Below are 16,091 nucleotides of genomic sequence, written 5' to 3'. Positions count from 1 at the left end.
CGGGGCTTTCATACCTTCTGCCTGAGTCCTCAGGCATACTACCTGAATGCTTTATTTTACCTGTACCCGACTAAATCTACATTTAGACCTACTTCCGGTCATTGGATTTCCACTTTTTATAGCTCTAATTGAAAAGCCTTAAACAAAAGGAGGCAGATTGCATAATTTGTTCGAAACAATTTTGCATAGATTTTTGCACAGATGCTTTTAAAGAGAATTTTCAGTTTTCCTTGAATACAAATATAGTTTTTGTAAACTATGCAAATATTTTTATAATTTATCATATTTTGCGCATTTTTTTTTTGCACATTTTTTGCTTAATAACTTGATATTGCAATTAATATTTAAGGTTTTGAAAATTTGCTATTTTTTTTTGCAGATCATTAAAGTGGAGCCCAAGGGCTTTCCAAATATGTATCTACTGTTATAGATTTGTATCACAATCAGCCATAACAGGGTTAAAATATTAAAATGAATGAACAAATGATGTGTTTGTTAAGAATCTAAACAATACGGGCAAAGTTCTGCTAACCAACAAATATAATAATTCAGTTTAAAAAAAAAGAAAAGAAAAAAAGAAAACTTAAAAAAATATGTTAAGCATTATTTCGTTACTGTTACTTGCCTAACCTAAAGTATAAGTGTTGTAATGTTAAATTTAAATTAGAATAAGTTCTTTTTTAACTGTGTAAGAGCCCCCCCCCCCGTCCTGTTTACAGAGTTTGCATGATTTACATTCATGATGGCTGAAAAATACATGTATATAAAGCCTTATAGGGATAGTAGGGATAATAGGGATAGTAGGGATAGTAGGGATAGTAGGGATAGTAGAGATAGTAGGGATAGTAGGGATAGTAGGGATAGTAGAGATAGTAGGGATAGTAGGGATAGTAGGGATAATAGGGATAGTAGGGATAGTAGGGATAGTAGGGATAGTAGGGATAGTAGGGATAGTAGGAAAATTTATTATTCATTGGTTTCCAAGATCAAAGATATTGAGTCTTTGCCAAAAACTTTGATTTTCCAATCCCTACATCTTTGCAACGCAATTTAAAAGACTTTCGATATTTCAAATCATAATTTCTGTTAGATCAAGTAATCTAAGATTGGTGATTTCAAAGGTTTGCTTCATCAGGTTGTAAAGATATATGTGATTAGAAAATTTGGATTTGCGGCAAAGACTTATTTTCTTTTTCTAAAAAACATTTGCTGACACCTAAAATGTAGAATATATTTGAATCATGTATATGGTCCCAGTTGAACTAAGCTTATCTGGAAAAGTTTCGTGTAAAATCATTATCTCTATAAGATTGCGCCACAGCAGAAAGATTTAAAAAAATAAAAACCACAATAATATTTTGCAATATCATACCTAGTGATAACCAAAAAACTCTGGAATGGGAAGTCAACTTTGAAACTCAAGTTATGACTTTTAATTTCGCTTTGAACATGAGACACAGCAATTGTGCAACGTAAATAGACCCATTTTACTTAAAGTTGAAAAATCAACTATATACAAATGTGGCGAAAGATAATCGATGACCATAGGGTGTAATATCTGAATGATTTGTTTGAAATTAAATAGATTTTGTACAGTCTAAGTCGTATGCTGCATCTTTCTGAATTTGTATGGATACTACGTTCTTCGGTATTAGTCGTTTCTAACAATTTTCTCCTTATAGACGCAACAGATAGAAGTAAGATTAGAAGCGATCAAAAGCGCTTTTTTATCGCATTAAGCCTATACCCCCTTTCACTTTTCGCGAACACTCCCTTTAATAAGTAATTTAAAAGCTTTTAACTGAAGCTATTTACGTTAAACAACATCAAATGCGCTTCAGAAATGCTAAAATGTCATCTTCCTTTTCCACAGTTTTCTGGTCATAACTGTAGTGCAAATTGTGACAAACGAAAAAGAAATGTTAGACTATGTTTCCTCTATGCATGTTGAGTGTAGTAGTTGAACTGTTGAAGCATTAAGTGCTTTATCTATCCAAGTATTCATGAAACTCAGGAAACAGAACAATTGTACTCTTTAACTCTCTCTGCAGGATACAGGGTGTCCCTGGAAACCAGGGAAAGTTTTTGTTTTGAATATTTAAATGAATATTTAATAATTAAATCAAATTATTGCTGCGTAATTAGATGTCGATTTTTGTCCATTGTTGTTTTTGGGGACATCCTGTATCACAACATTGAGACTGTTAAATACACATCTACATGTTATCTTCATATCAATAAACTAATAGCGTACTTTTTGAACCTTATATTCCTTTATCAACAAAAGAACAGTTAACATGCAAAAAAATGCAAGTGTACTTTTTGCTCTAAACTACTTTATTCATAATAAAACAAAATGTTTACTTTTACAATTATATATTTAGTTAACAGTACAATAAATGTATAACGTTATGCCAAACAGAATCATGACATGTACTTATTGAACTTTTTCGTCGTTTTAACAAAGAAAACATGTTTACTTTTAAATATTTTCATATTCAAAAAACGAAAATTGTTTACTATAAACTATGTGGTACATTGTTTGTAAATCTAACTACGTTATATCCCTAAACACGCAAAAACTTGTAAAGCGACTAAACCAACGAGGTTATAGTGTATAGAGTGATGATGTAAGCTAATCCTTTACTAATTCTATAGGCCATGAACTATACGGAGAGCGTACCGCATATTGTAAGTGTACAGTACAGCTAACTGAGCACACAGGTAGAGAACTATCATCCCCCCTGGACTAGACTAGCTATGTATTGTAAATAGCTTAAATATGATGATATATCTGCGTAATATCGTAAATACAAATAAGAACTTAGCATGTAATAAAAAGATATTTGTAAATACATCGGTTGATTGAGACTCTGCTTTGATTACGGTGTAATTTGGTCCTTATTGAAACATACAAGCTGAGATTGTGCCTTGAGATTTGGTATTGATTGATTAAGAGCTTGTTTGACAGCTACGCTTGTGTCAGCATTGACATTTAGAGCTGATGAGATCTTGCCTTGATATTTGGGATTGATCGACTAAGAGCTTGTTTGACAGCTAGGCTTGTGTCTGTATTGACATTTAGAGCCGATGAGATTGTGCCTTGATATTTGGTATTGATCGACTAAGAGCTTGTTTGACAGCTACGCTTGTGTCTGTATTGACATTTAGAGCCAATAAGATTGTGTCTTGATATTTGGTATTGATTGATTAAGAGCTTGTTTGACAGCTACGCTTGTGTCTGTATTGACATTTAGAGCCAATAAGATTGTGCCTTGATATTTGGGATTGATCGACTAAGAGCTTGTTTGACAGCTAAACTTGTGTCTGTATTGACATTAGAGCTGATGAGATCGTGCCTTGATATTTGGTATTGATCGACTAAGAGCTTGTTTGACAGCTACGCTTGTGTCTGTTTTGACATTTAGAGCCAATAAGATTGTGCCTTGATATTTGGTATTGATCGACTAAGAGCTTGTTTGACAGCTACGCTTGTGTCTGTATTGACATTTAGAGCTGATGAGATCGTGCCTTGATATTTGGTATTGATCGACTTAGAGCTTGTTTGACAGCTAAACTTGTGTCTGTTTTGACATTTAGAGCTGATGAGATCGTGCCTTGATATTTGGTATTGATTGACTAAGAGCTTGTTTGACAGCTACGCTTGTGTCTGTATTGACATTTAGAGCCAATAAGATTGTGTCCGTTGGTTTGACGTTGATCGCTGAAGAGTTTGTGTCTGGGTTGACATTTATAGCTAACGGGTTGTACCTGGACTGTCACAGTTCAAGATGAAGTTTTAAGAGTACAGCATTTACTACATCTTTAGTAAATAAACAGAACAAATATACTATTTTAAAACTGAATCAGAATGTGTACTTTTTGAACTTCATATCTTTCTTCATATTAACAACATTAAATTTGATATATAAAAACATTAACATTTGAAATGTACCTTGTATATTGTTAAAAAAATAATTGTACTCTCTCTATATTTTTAAGTTTCAAAACCAAATCAGAATATGTACTATTTTAACTTTAATTTTATTATCAAAAGAATAATTGTACTCTATACTCTAAAATATCAAAAATCAGAATATGTACTATCTAAAATATATCTTTATATGATAAAAAAAATTGTACTCTCTACTCTTAAGTATTAAAACAAAATTAGAATATGTTCTATTTAAAATATATCTGTATATTATTGATTTATAACTGTATCCTCACTCCTAAGCAAGGTTATAATGCAAGGAAATTAATTGCAGTTGCGTATACTCTGAGAAAATATTGAATTCAGTTCTCTCTGGGCAGAATTTGAAAACAAGAATAGATGAATTGGTGTTCGTTTAGTATCCGAGGAGGTTAAACGGATTAAACTTTGATAATTTTGTTAATTCACATGATAGTTTCCTATGACCAGAATATTTCATTGATTTTTAGAAAGATGGATCCCATGTCAAGCTTCGACATCTGTCTTGCGTTTACATTACCGCCCAGAGACAGTACATTGTAGTACAAAAGATGCGTACACCTCTAAAATAACTTTCCTTGCATTATAACCTTGCTCCTAAGTATTAAAACAAAATTAGAATTTGTACTTTTTTAACTTAATATCTGTAAAGAAAACATGTGTACTCTAAACTCCCAAAACTGAAGACAGGGTATCGTTATTAAAACCATGTTTTTAAAATACCTGGGTTTCATAAATGAGGTTAGGCAGTTTTGTGAATTTCAATATTTTTGTAATGAAATATTATTTAATTCAGTTTTTTTTTATATTCTCAATATTTTTCGAATCTTTTAAAAGAAAAAAAAAGTTTCGACCCCATAAAGGAAAAAGGGAGTTTCTTTCAACAATATTTTTTTATTTCGGGCTCTGCTGATCTTTTTTACAACAACACTGAGTTAATTATAAAAAAAGAAAACATGTAATTACTATTTAAACTATTCTCCAAATTGAAAAACAGAACAAAGAATAAAGTAAAATTTTTTTACTTTCATACCTTGTAATATATATTTTTAAAGAATGTTGTTTATTTTAAATTTGTGTCAATTCATTCAGAGATGGAGGGTAGGTATCCACCTGCCAGCCTACCTAGCTAGAGTGTACAATTACTAGAAATTCAAGGCGCTTCGTGCCCTTCTTTCTAGCCTTAGAGGGCGCTTCGCGCCCATCTTCTAAATTAATTGTGAACATGTTCTCTTTGTGTAAATCGTAAAACAAAACAAAAATAATTCGCGGATTTTCACAAAAAATTTCGTGGATTTTCAAAATTTTAAAAAATTTAATGACGATCAAATTTTGATTGAGACAAATATTTAAAATTTCAATCATTCATAAACCTTCCCTGGAGTCCCTAGATGTCCAACAAAAAATTTGGGCCCGATCGGTTCAGCCGTTTTGACGTTTATTGGATACAAACAGACAGACAAACAAACAGACAGACAGACAAGCCAAATTTATATATAGAAGACAGTTTACTGATATATAGTAGTAATAGATTATAACCCAATTTACAGAACAGACAAAATGTCAGCCCGCACATTTTCCTCCAGATTCTCTTCCAAGCCCAGCCAATCTTCCTTCGAGCCAAACAATTGGATCCTCCAATCTCAGCATTGAAAGATTATGTTTCTTCGTTCTGCTCAAACAAGTTACACCTAATATGGACACATTTTATGAAAAGTGCCATTTCAAGTCACTCAGAAAAACTTTAATTTTAATTAATTGGAATATTGTGTTAAATCGTCCTAGCCCAACATATCTTCATCAAAGCACAACATCAGATGAAACTGGTTTAGTAGTTTATTTGAAATTTATTGAAAATTGATTAGCAAATAAAACCAGGGATATATATTTTAAAGGAATTGATATCCACCACTTTTTTTGGGGTGAGGAGATTAATGGGAGCGGATTGGTAAAATCTATTAATCATTATATTTTTGTGGTTTCAAGTTTGAAATTTGTTCTGAATTTATCAACTTCTACAAAATAGACAGTGAAAAATAAATCAATATTATTAAAAAATTAATCATGTTATTTCTTTCTTTATACCGGACACCTTTTCAGGAATATTGGCCCATTAATTTCAGGCATGTGATGCCACTGATGATTAGCTCGCTATCGCTCGCTGTGTGCGTAGCCCTTGCTCCAATATGGTGCACTTCACAATTCGAAGAAAACAACAAAGTAATAAAACTAAAGCATCTACAGTTGAGATACAGAGAAGATTAGCATGGCCCCTGCGCAAGGATGACACGCAAAATCGTGAAGCGTTCCACATTTTTAACTCCTCTACCACTTCAACATTGTTGTGAGATAGCTAAAAGTTTGTTTTCGTGGTTGTGTGCCCTTTTTAGTCGAGTCAAGGTGTTTTTTCTCCTGTTTGACCGGCCTGACCTAGCCTGGATCAGCTATTGCAACTTGGGTTGAAATGTTTCAAAGTTTTCAACCTAATCAACCTAAATTGCAATCCAAGTTCCAAAGCATAAAGTTACAAATCATTCGACAGCTTCTATCTCTGGGTGTGTGGCCTAATGGATAATGCCCCAGACTTCGGATCTGGGGATTGCAGGTTCGAGTCCTGTCACGCTCGTACAAATCTCTTTTTTCAATTCCAGGTCAAAACAGTCCCATGAGACTATTCTTGCAAAAGATAAGTGTACCCACGGTGGGACTCGAACCCACAATCTTCGGTTTAGGAGACCGACGCCGTATCCATTAGGCCACGCGGGCTCGTATTTTTTGAGTAGGGGGTTTCAAACTCCATTGAGGTCAGACTTTTAAGAACCTACAGTGATAACCAGAAAACTCTGGAATAATAAGACAACTTTGAGAATCAAGTTGTATACTATTTGATTTGTAACACCACCAAATACACTTAAATAACACTACATGTCATCTTGTCCATTGTTTTCTGGCTATCACTGTAGTTAAACTTGAAGAAAATGTCGTTTTTTCTCTTATCTCTTCTTTGGAACGATACAGAGAAGATTAGCATGGCCCCTGCGCAAGGATGACACGCAAAATCGTGAAGCGTTCCATCAAGGTGTTTTTTCTCCTGTTTGACCGGCCTGACCTAGCCTGGATCAGCTATTTCAACTTGGGTTGAAATGTTTCAAACTTTTCAACCTATGGAGGAATCGGCCTCATTCTCTGATTAACAAGTCGGGCATTAGGTAGTAAATCAATTTTAAACGTTTCCCAGGAAGTTTTGCCCACTTTACAGTCCTCAGTGGTAAAAATATCCTGATTATCGTCTATAATTGAATACAACATTTGTCTAAAATTGGCATTTTCGTTTAAAATTTTATTTTCATTCAATTTTAAATCTGCCCAGATTTTCTCTGTGACCGCAGGATCCTTCACCTCCTTCTTTATAACATTTACCTTTGGTTTAGATTTAGATTCATAAAGCATAGAGCCATGACTGATTAATTAATTGGGTGAAATAATAATATCTTGGTCGCTCAAATTGATGTACATAACTACAAGTGACTTATCTTTATGTTGAGTTTTATGCTTGTACACTGCTGGCAGAGCACCATCAAGGAGTTCATCATCAAGAGGTTGTACATTAATCAGTGAAGCTGGGTTTACAGGTACTTTCACCTCCACTGCCTGTGTTGTTTTCTTAGGAACCATTACAAAATGTTTTGATGTTAAGAGCAGTACAGGAGCACCTCTGTCAGCAATAGCAAAATCTTGGGAAGTACCCTACAATCTCTCATGTAGTGGGCTGCTCCACACTTGAAACAGACTGGAGATTTCGACGGAGGTTGCTGAACTGCATTAACATTCGCTTCAGGGTTGTTTACTCGTACTCTCTGCGAAAACTGCAAAACTGAATCACAAAGGGTATTCCATTGGAACGGGAGAACTATGACGATAGATGCAGTGAGTTTAGCCAGGTCTGAGGATTGGAGACCTTCGCAGATTTTCTTCAGCAGGAGGGAGGCTTGCGACATTGACCAGTTGGAGGAGGGGCCGAAGGCCTCCTCAGCGACATCACGAACTCTCTGTAAAAACCCTTGAACTGATTCTGCATTGTTCTGAAGAAGTCCTTTGTAGATTTGCATAGTTGCATCGTCTCTCGCGTTTGGGGAATGCACTACCGCCGTTATCAGTTGTAGTAAGTCGAGGTAGGAGTAGGAGTCATTTTTTGCTTTATCTCCTAGATCTAGGGCTATTAGGCGTTGCTTCAAACTTGCAGAGCAACTGTTATATACAATCGCGATCCTACCAATTCTGCTGGATATAAAAAACTTGTCGAAAACGTCTGCAAAGTGGATCGACCAGAACCTGATGGATTTGGTTGCAAAGTCTTGCTGCTTGATATTCTCAACGACCCTCGAAATAATTTTGGACTCGCTCTCTGTAAGTTGACTCCAGGGCATGGGAGCAGGTTCGTCGAGTATAGCCGGAGTTGTCTTGAGTAGTTTTTGAACTTGAGATTTGTCATCCTCCCTCCCTTGGATAATTTGAACCTCAGTCGAGAGTGTGGTCGTGAGGGACTTCTTTATGGCTTCATCAATATTCGGCAATTGACCAACAGCATTCTCGAATTGCTCGATTTGCTCTGCTAACGGGTTTCTTGATGCAGGGAGAAAAACCTCCCGCAACCAACCCAAAAACCAATCAGGCTTAGCTCCCGGTCCCCTCTGCTCAGGGGCGTCGTTATCCATCCTAAATAAAAATAATGACGCATAAGCTGACAATTACGAGGGTTTTAAAAGACATTTTGTCCGTCGTGAATCCTAACATGTTAGCTTAACTCGCGTCAAAATAACTACAATGTCCGTCGAAATAAAACATGAAAGCTTGATAAAAATATTTCGCCATACTTGGAAAGTAATTTAACGTGTGAAAATGTACCTTTATCAACGATAAATGTTCACAATTTGAAAAATAACAGGTAACTGTGCTGTATGATAAGTAGGCGTCTATTTTTAATGCCGTGGTTTGCGCAAGCTTACCGATAGTACTCTAGCTTTCAGTAGGGTTACCCGAAACACTAGAGGACTACTTTCGCAGAATATTAAAAGAAACTAGTGTTGCATATTAGGGCTTCCAATTATTTGAGCTTGTCACCATATTGTATATGAATAAAAATCAATAAGCAATGCACTAAGTTTCTCAAATATTCCACGATTCGGTTTTTCTTACAATATATTTATATACAAAGATACAAAAAATACAAACTTTAAATTGAACGATACTTATACGAACTAAATAATACGAATCAAATCAGTTTCATCAAATAGGGGAATTCTTCAAGAGAACCTAACAAATAGGGAGCTGGTCTTCAACTGCCTTTTTTCCCTATATTTCGCTCCACCCTTAGTTTGCATTCTGCCCCACGCACCCGGTGAGCTGCCGGCTAACCCCACCAGCTCCCGGGCTTGGAGATAACGGATTTCTCCGCGTGGCTTGGGTTAAATATAGAAACCAAACATAAACAAGATTTATCCGTTAGCTTGGAGAAATGGGGAGGGGAAACAAAATGGGGTAGAATGCAGACAAAGGGTGAATAACAACAACAATAATAATGATACTAAAAATGCTATTTACAGTCGCAGGAAAGATCATAACAACATTTTCCTGCTACAGTATAACCCATGAAATTAATATGATAACCCACAAACAAACGCTGTTCATTTGAATATCCAAGCCTAGCCTACCTTTGTGGTCCTTATTTGGACTGTACTGCTAATTAACAATTTCTTAAGCAGTATACCTGATATGTATAATGTATGTCATAAATATCATAACTGTTAGTGTCAACAGCTTGTTTTTAAGGTTCTCTTTGTATCAAAAGATTTATTGCCGTATTAAAATGTATAGTAAAGAATTACTAATGGAAATATATTTTGTATGACCTTGGATACTGTTAGTAACTCCTTAATAATTATAAAACAGAAAAAAATTTTTTTATCATATATGTAACTCTATATACCTTTTTGTATCCCTCAGTTTGATATTTGTGGCTTCTTTTCCTTGCCTCTCCCGTTTCCAATGGTACTTCCACCATTTTTTACTAAATATAATTAATTTGAATGATAGTGTTAAGTATCTAATTAGTTCCTTTATATTGTATAATCAATTCACAACTGCTTCATAAAAATTTAGCAACCAGTCATTCCTTTAAATCTAAGACTTATAAAATTTTAACCAATGTGAGATGTCTAAAACATGCTTATTAAATTGTTTACTATTTTTTGTTTTCNATCGTGAAGCGTTCCACATTTTTAACTCCTCTACCACTTCAACATTGTTGTGAGATAGCTAAAAGTTTGTTTTCGTGGTTGTGTGCCCTTTTTAGTCGAGTCAAGGTGTTTTTTCTCCTGTTTGACCGGCCTGACCTAGCCTGGATCAGCTATTGCAACTTGGGTTGAAATGTTTCAAACTTTTGAACCTAATCAACCTAAATTGCAATCAAAGTTCAAAGCATAAAGTTACAAATCATTCGACAGCTTCTATCTCTGGGTGTGTGGCCTAATGAATAAGGCACCAGACATCGGATCTGGGGATTGCAGATTCGAGTCCTGTCCCGCTCGTTCAAACCTCTTTTTTTCAATTACAGGTCAAAACAGTCCCATGAGACTTTTTTGCAAAAGATAATTGTACCCACAGTGGGACTTTTTTTTTATCTTTTATTAATAAAAATGTGGAACGCTTCACGATTTTGCGTGTCATCCTTGCACAGGGGCCATGCTAATCTTCTCTGTATCGTTCCAATTTTAGTTTTTAAATGTGGAACGCTTCACGATTTTGCGTGTCATCCTTGCGCAGGGGCCATGCTAATCTTCTCTGTATCGTTCCAATTTTAGTTTATGTACTGCCGAAGCAAGTACAAAATGTGGAACGCTTCACGATTTTGCGTGTCATCCTTGTGCAGGGGCCATGCTAATCTTCTCTGTATCGTTCCAATTTTAGTTTTTTAAACTTGAAGAAAATGTCGTTTTTTCTCTTATCTCATCTTTATTACTCCTGACTTAGACACCCACAGTCATTTAACCCACCAAAGCATAAGTTCTTAAAAACCACGCTAGATAATATACTTGCTTCGGCAGTACATATACTAAAATGGGAACGATACAGAGAAGATTAGCATGGCCCATGCGCAAGGATGACACATAAAATCGTGAAGCGTTACACATTTTTAACTCCTCTACCACTTCAATATTGTTGTGAGATAGCTAAAAGTTAGTTTTCGTGGTTGTGTGCCCTTTTTAGTCGAGTCAATGTGTTTTTTTTCCTGTTTGACCGGCCTGACCTAGCCCGGATCAGCTATTGCAACTTGGGTTGAAATGTTTCAAACTTTTCAACCTAATCAACCTAAATTGCAATCCAAGTTCCAAAGCATAAAGTTACAAATCATTCAACAGCTTCTATCTCTGGGTGTGTGGCCTAATGGATAAGGCACCAGACTTCGGATCTGGGGATTGCAGGTTCAAGTCATGTCACGCTCGTTCAAATCTCTTTTTTCAATTCCAGGTCAAAACAGTCCCATGAGACTTTTTTGCAAAAGATAATTGTACCCACGGTGGGACTCGAACCCACAATCTTCGGTTTAGGAGACCGACGTCATATCCATTAGGCCACGCGGGCTCGTACTTTTAAGAACCTACAGAAAAGAGAAAAAATATGCAAAATTATGCACAAATAGAAAACATTGATTTTTACTCATTACATAACAAATTTATCATTTCAGTTATTACGTAATCATCGAATCCTTCAACATATAAATTATTCATTCTTGTATTTAAAAGTTCTTGTAAAACCGGAACTTTCCATTCATGTTCCAATGGGACATCAAAATATTTCATTTGTTTCTTAACTAACATTTTACTAAGATCCGACTGGTGTTTTAGGAAGTGAAATGGTAAATATGGGAAAAAACATAAGTTGGTTTTATTTATCAAAGATAAACTCAATATGCTGAAATATAATATTCTTTCTTTATAGTTAACGCCAGAGGCGTATTCAGGGGGGCTATTGGGGCTAAGCCCCACCCTGGACCAGTGAAATCTATTGATTTCAGGGGGTTTTCATGCCCAAACGGGTGCTGAGACCCCCCCCTGGACAAATTCATGGCACCTGGTTAACGCCTTTTTTTGACCGATTATATCCACCCATGATTCTGCTAACTTCATTATCCTGTTGGACAATTAACTAAAATGTTTTCGTAGGCCTAATATATTAAGCTTATATAAAGGGTTACCAACAAAGGATGAGACTTCAGAGACGACTGTACGAAGTTTATACAGTCTGTTTCCTCATTTATGATTACCCATATCAGGGTCATTTCATTAGACAAAGAACCTAATCCACCATGTTTGAAGACTTCATACTAGCCAAAAAACTTAACTTAACCTTAGGATCGTCATATCTTTACAGTTTTAGGTCGTTTTTATAGCCTCATCTTTTGTGGGTAACCCTGTATATAATTATAATATTTTTTATTGACAAATGACAATGGAACTATAATAATGAAAGACTGTTAAAAATAATAAATACATGTAATTGTTCTCTCTCCAATGTAAAATAAAAAAAAATATTAAATTAAACAATAAAATATTTAGCTAAGCCTTAAAAATTGTAATTAAATCCTATCAAAATTGTGATTATGATGAAAAGAAATTAGCAAGCATTTAGTTAAAAAGTTTTCACATATTAGTATAGTCCATTTAACACGATTTATAGCATGTCACAAATGGAATTTTTTATTAAATTTTTTTACATCTACATTTTTTGTTAAATGAGAAATTTTTGTAAAATAAAAATGTAAATATAAATATATATCTTTTACAAAAAAACAGGACAACTTTTTGTATGGATTTTAGGCATAAAAAAAAAATATGAACCCAGCTTTGACAGGAGTTTTCCAAAAAAAAGTCAAACCACCTAACTTAAAATCAAACCAGGATAAGAACATTCCCGTGGTTCTACCGGGTTCCACAGTCAAAATTTGAGGTAAATCGGTCCGAGGGGCTAATGAATTATGATCAGAAACAGAAAAAAAATACAGAAAAAAAATATATCGATAAAAATTTGATCAATCTATGATTTTAGAAATGTTGAAGATATAAATTAAGATATTACATTTCTAATGTAATAATATTCTTCTAAAAAAACTTTGCTGTTTAAGAAAAAAAAACTACGAACTTTATAAACACGGTCGTTTTTGGAAAAGCGATCGTTTTTGAAAAAAAATTACATGCAACTTTATTGAATGTCGTCTTACATGAAGTTAAAAAGTTGTGGGGGAGCTAAAACATCTTGATATTTTCTTAAAAACTACTATTTTAATCTCTGTATCTTTCCAACCCAATCTCATAGAAATTAAATATTCTTAAATATCATTTATATTAGATCAAGTAATCTAAGTTTGAAATTTTAAAGGTTTACACCATCAGGATGCAAAGTTATGGAATTAGAAAATTTGAGTTTGTGGAAATGACTAGAATTCTTTCATATAAAATCAATCTTTCTTCAGAACTCACATTATTATTCTTATAAATTAGATAAATAAATATGCATGCAGGACAGGACTGTACAACCTGCAATCTTTATATCAGGGATATAATGCCCTGACCATTAGAGGCTCAAATTGATAAAAAAAAATTTCGACATTTGGCATTTGTAAAAATAATTTTGTTTCTACATAATTCAGTAATCTTGGTTGAATTAAAATTTAACTAACTCTATATTTTCATCTCTTTTGAATATTTTTTGATATTTTTTAATTAGTAAAACATAATTTCTGAGAATTTTGGCCAACATGATTTGTTTTTCTTTTTAGATAACAAATAATAAGTTTTTTTTACCTTTCAATAAACTTTATTGAGGCACATAAATCTGTGGAAAAGAACAACAACGTCAAAGAAATCTTCATATTTGATGTTATTACAAATTTAACAATTCTTCCAGTATCTCAGAGTTCAACTTGTCAAGTAAAATGCCATGCCATGTTTTCATGTTCATTAGAATATTCAAGATCATGAGTCAGTTCTCTCACTATTCCATTTGTTGAACCTTTCACTGTATAACTGAATATGAAGATTTTTAAAAATGCGCAATATTTGTAAAAAATCTAAAATATTCAGAAATCAAGAGGTTTCACAAAAACTTTCAAAGGAACTGAGTCTTTGCCACAAACTAAAATTTTCTAATTCCTATATCTTTGCAATCTGACGGTGTACACCTTTAATACCCCTCCTCTTTGAATGCAGGCACGATGTACATATCATGAGTTTCACTAAAATATTTCTTTAGTTAGTTATTATTAGCAGTATTTGAAATTAATGTGGCTAGGAACAGGATTACTGGGGTGGCCCCCTACTATGCAATGTACGGTCGAAACCCCAAAGTCCCTTTAGACATAGTCTTCCCAGATAATCATATGCAGGGTGCCTTAAGCTGGACTAACTTTGTGCTAAATTTATCTAAACATTTTGATGATTTACATGAAGAAATGATGAAACATGAGCAATTATGTATACCAGTGTCTACAGAAATTAAGGTACCCCGGGGAAGTACAAATATATCTCTTGGAGACATAGTGTATTATATGTCCCCCAGGGGCGTAATTAATTTGTCTAAAAAACTTACTTTGAGATGGACGGGTCCCTACAGAGTGACAGGAACCCCCAATGCATCATTATCAGTAATCAACCCTATTGGTAATTGGGCTGTAAACAAACGTGAATTACATGTCCTGACCAGCAGCTGAAGAAAATTGACCCAAACTATACTAGCTTAAATAATGAGCAAATAGACTTGGATCAAATAAATGATGAAGATGATGAAGACAGTGAAGTCCAAATTTCAAGGGACAGGGACTTGTATACCCCTGATGTACAGTTAAAGGAATCTACAAGGGAATCCTTAGACTCATCAGAGGACGAAGAGGAATATTTTCCCCAGGAAATAATAAGAGTCCCCGATACACAAGAGACCCCTGGAAATATATCCCCCTGTCCCCCTTCTCAAAATGTATCTAATGAATCACTCATACTGCAGCCTAATCAGATTAAATTAGAAGTTGATGAAAGGTTACCTCAAAACGGGGCGGATGCCACTGAAACTACAGGGCAAACCCCTGTGGAGAAGAGGAAGTATAATCGCCGAGAATTACCCCCACCACGTGAAGGTTGGGAGGGAGTTCGACATGAAGCTTTCTCCAGGGCCATGAAACACTTCCAGCAGAATCTAAAAAAGAGGAATAAATAATTTTCTTCCTTTTGTTCCTTTTTGTAGATTCATATGTGTTCGATCAAAATAAACAATTGTTAAAATAAATTTAAATAATTGTAAGGTTCTGAATGAAATAAAAATACTTTGACTAATAAATTTTATGATGTGTGTGTGTAAATAAACTATGTGCATATCTAAGATAATTAGGAAAAGTTAAGAAAAGTTAGGTTGACAGACGGACATTGACTTGACGCTTTCTTTAAAATTAACATAAAATTAAGAAAATGTAGAATTCTAATTTTGTGTAATTTCAGGTGGTAATATACCCCAGAAGATGAAGAAAGCCCAAGATAACTCCATACCTATGGTTCAACAAGGAGCCAATCTGATGATGCATGCTGGAACAGGAGCAGGCAACATGATAATCCCTGAAGGATATATGTTGATTCCCCATGGTTCAGCCTGGCCTCAACCCATTTCTAGTGCCCAGTTAAACACTAATTATGGGAAGAATCATGGTAGAAACCAGCGGCGGAAAGCTCGCCGTGAGCAAGTTGCCACTAACGGAGCGAATATTAATGTGAATCAGCCCGTAGTTCAGGCATTAGCTCCACCCTCAGCTCAGCTGGTCAACAGCCCAAGAGCTGAACTGATCATGAACTCAAGCCCCTACCAGGTCCAACCAGAGATGGGCAGTGAGATGGCTGATGCAGGAGGTTATCACACTGAAGATTACGCCAGGATGAAGGCTAACAAGTTAGCTATGCGGGGAGGTAGCAACCTGCCGGCTGACGTGTTGTTGAAGGATGTTAAGAAGTTGTATCAGTACTTCTATGCCTTGTCTAGAGTGTTGGTCAGATGGTTTATTAGCCCCTGTGCTGACCGCACT

General features: G+C 34.9%; 8 non-coding genes and 1 pseudogene across 8 annotated transcripts; 5 read left to right on the top strand and 4 right to left on the bottom strand.

Moving 5' to 3' along the window:
* The first annotated feature begins 6,190 nt into the window (after positions 1 to 6,190).
* Positions 6,191 to 6,291, top strand: LOC111702812 (uncharacterized; annotated as a pseudogene).
* Positions 6,292 to 6,526: 235 nt separating this feature from the next.
* Trnar-ucg (transfer RNA arginine (anticodon UCG)) lies at positions 6,527 to 6,599 on the top strand. Its single transcript has one exon. It is a non-coding gene; the product is annotated as a tRNA-Arg (tRNA).
* A 67-nt stretch (positions 6,600 to 6,666) lies between these two features.
* On the bottom strand, positions 6,667 to 6,739 carry Trnar-ccu (transfer RNA arginine (anticodon CCU)). The gene has a single exon. It is a non-coding gene; the product is annotated as a tRNA-Arg (tRNA).
* Positions 6,740 to 6,947: 208 nt separating this feature from the next.
* Positions 6,948 to 7,054, top strand: LOC111702811 (U6 spliceosomal RNA). Its single transcript, XR_002765499.1, has one exon. It is a non-coding gene; the product is annotated as a U6 spliceosomal RNA (small nuclear RNA).
* Positions 7,055 to 10,750: 3,696 nt separating this feature from the next.
* Positions 10,751 to 10,853, bottom strand: LOC111702809 (U6 spliceosomal RNA). The gene has a single exon (XR_002765497.1). It is a non-coding gene; the product is annotated as a U6 spliceosomal RNA (small nuclear RNA).
* A 3-nt stretch (positions 10,854 to 10,856) lies between these two features.
* LOC111702810 (U6 spliceosomal RNA) lies at positions 10,857 to 10,959 on the bottom strand. The gene has a single exon (XR_002765498.1). It is a non-coding gene; the product is annotated as a U6 spliceosomal RNA (small nuclear RNA).
* Positions 10,960 to 11,060: 101 nt separating this feature from the next.
* Positions 11,061 to 11,167, top strand: LOC111702808 (U6 spliceosomal RNA). The gene has a single exon (XR_002765496.1). It is a non-coding gene; the product is annotated as a U6 spliceosomal RNA (small nuclear RNA).
* Positions 11,168 to 11,402: 235 nt separating this feature from the next.
* On the top strand, positions 11,403 to 11,475 carry Trnar-ucg (transfer RNA arginine (anticodon UCG)). Its single transcript has one exon. It is a non-coding gene; the product is annotated as a tRNA-Arg (tRNA).
* Positions 11,476 to 11,541: 66 nt separating this feature from the next.
* On the bottom strand, positions 11,542 to 11,614 carry Trnar-ccu (transfer RNA arginine (anticodon CCU)). The gene has a single exon. It is a non-coding gene; the product is annotated as a tRNA-Arg (tRNA).
* Positions 11,615 to 16,091: the final 4,477 nt, after the last annotated feature.

Source organism: Eurytemora carolleeae, unplaced genomic scaffold, assembly GCF_000591075.1.
Source record: "Eurytemora carolleeae unplaced genomic scaffold, Eaff_2.0 scaffold518, whole genome shotgun sequence".
Lineage (NCBI taxonomy): Eukaryota > Metazoa > Arthropoda > Copepoda > Calanoida > Temoridae > Eurytemora > Eurytemora carolleeae.
Note: the sequence above shows the minus strand (reverse complement) of the source record. Positions and strands in the feature narration are given on the sequence as shown.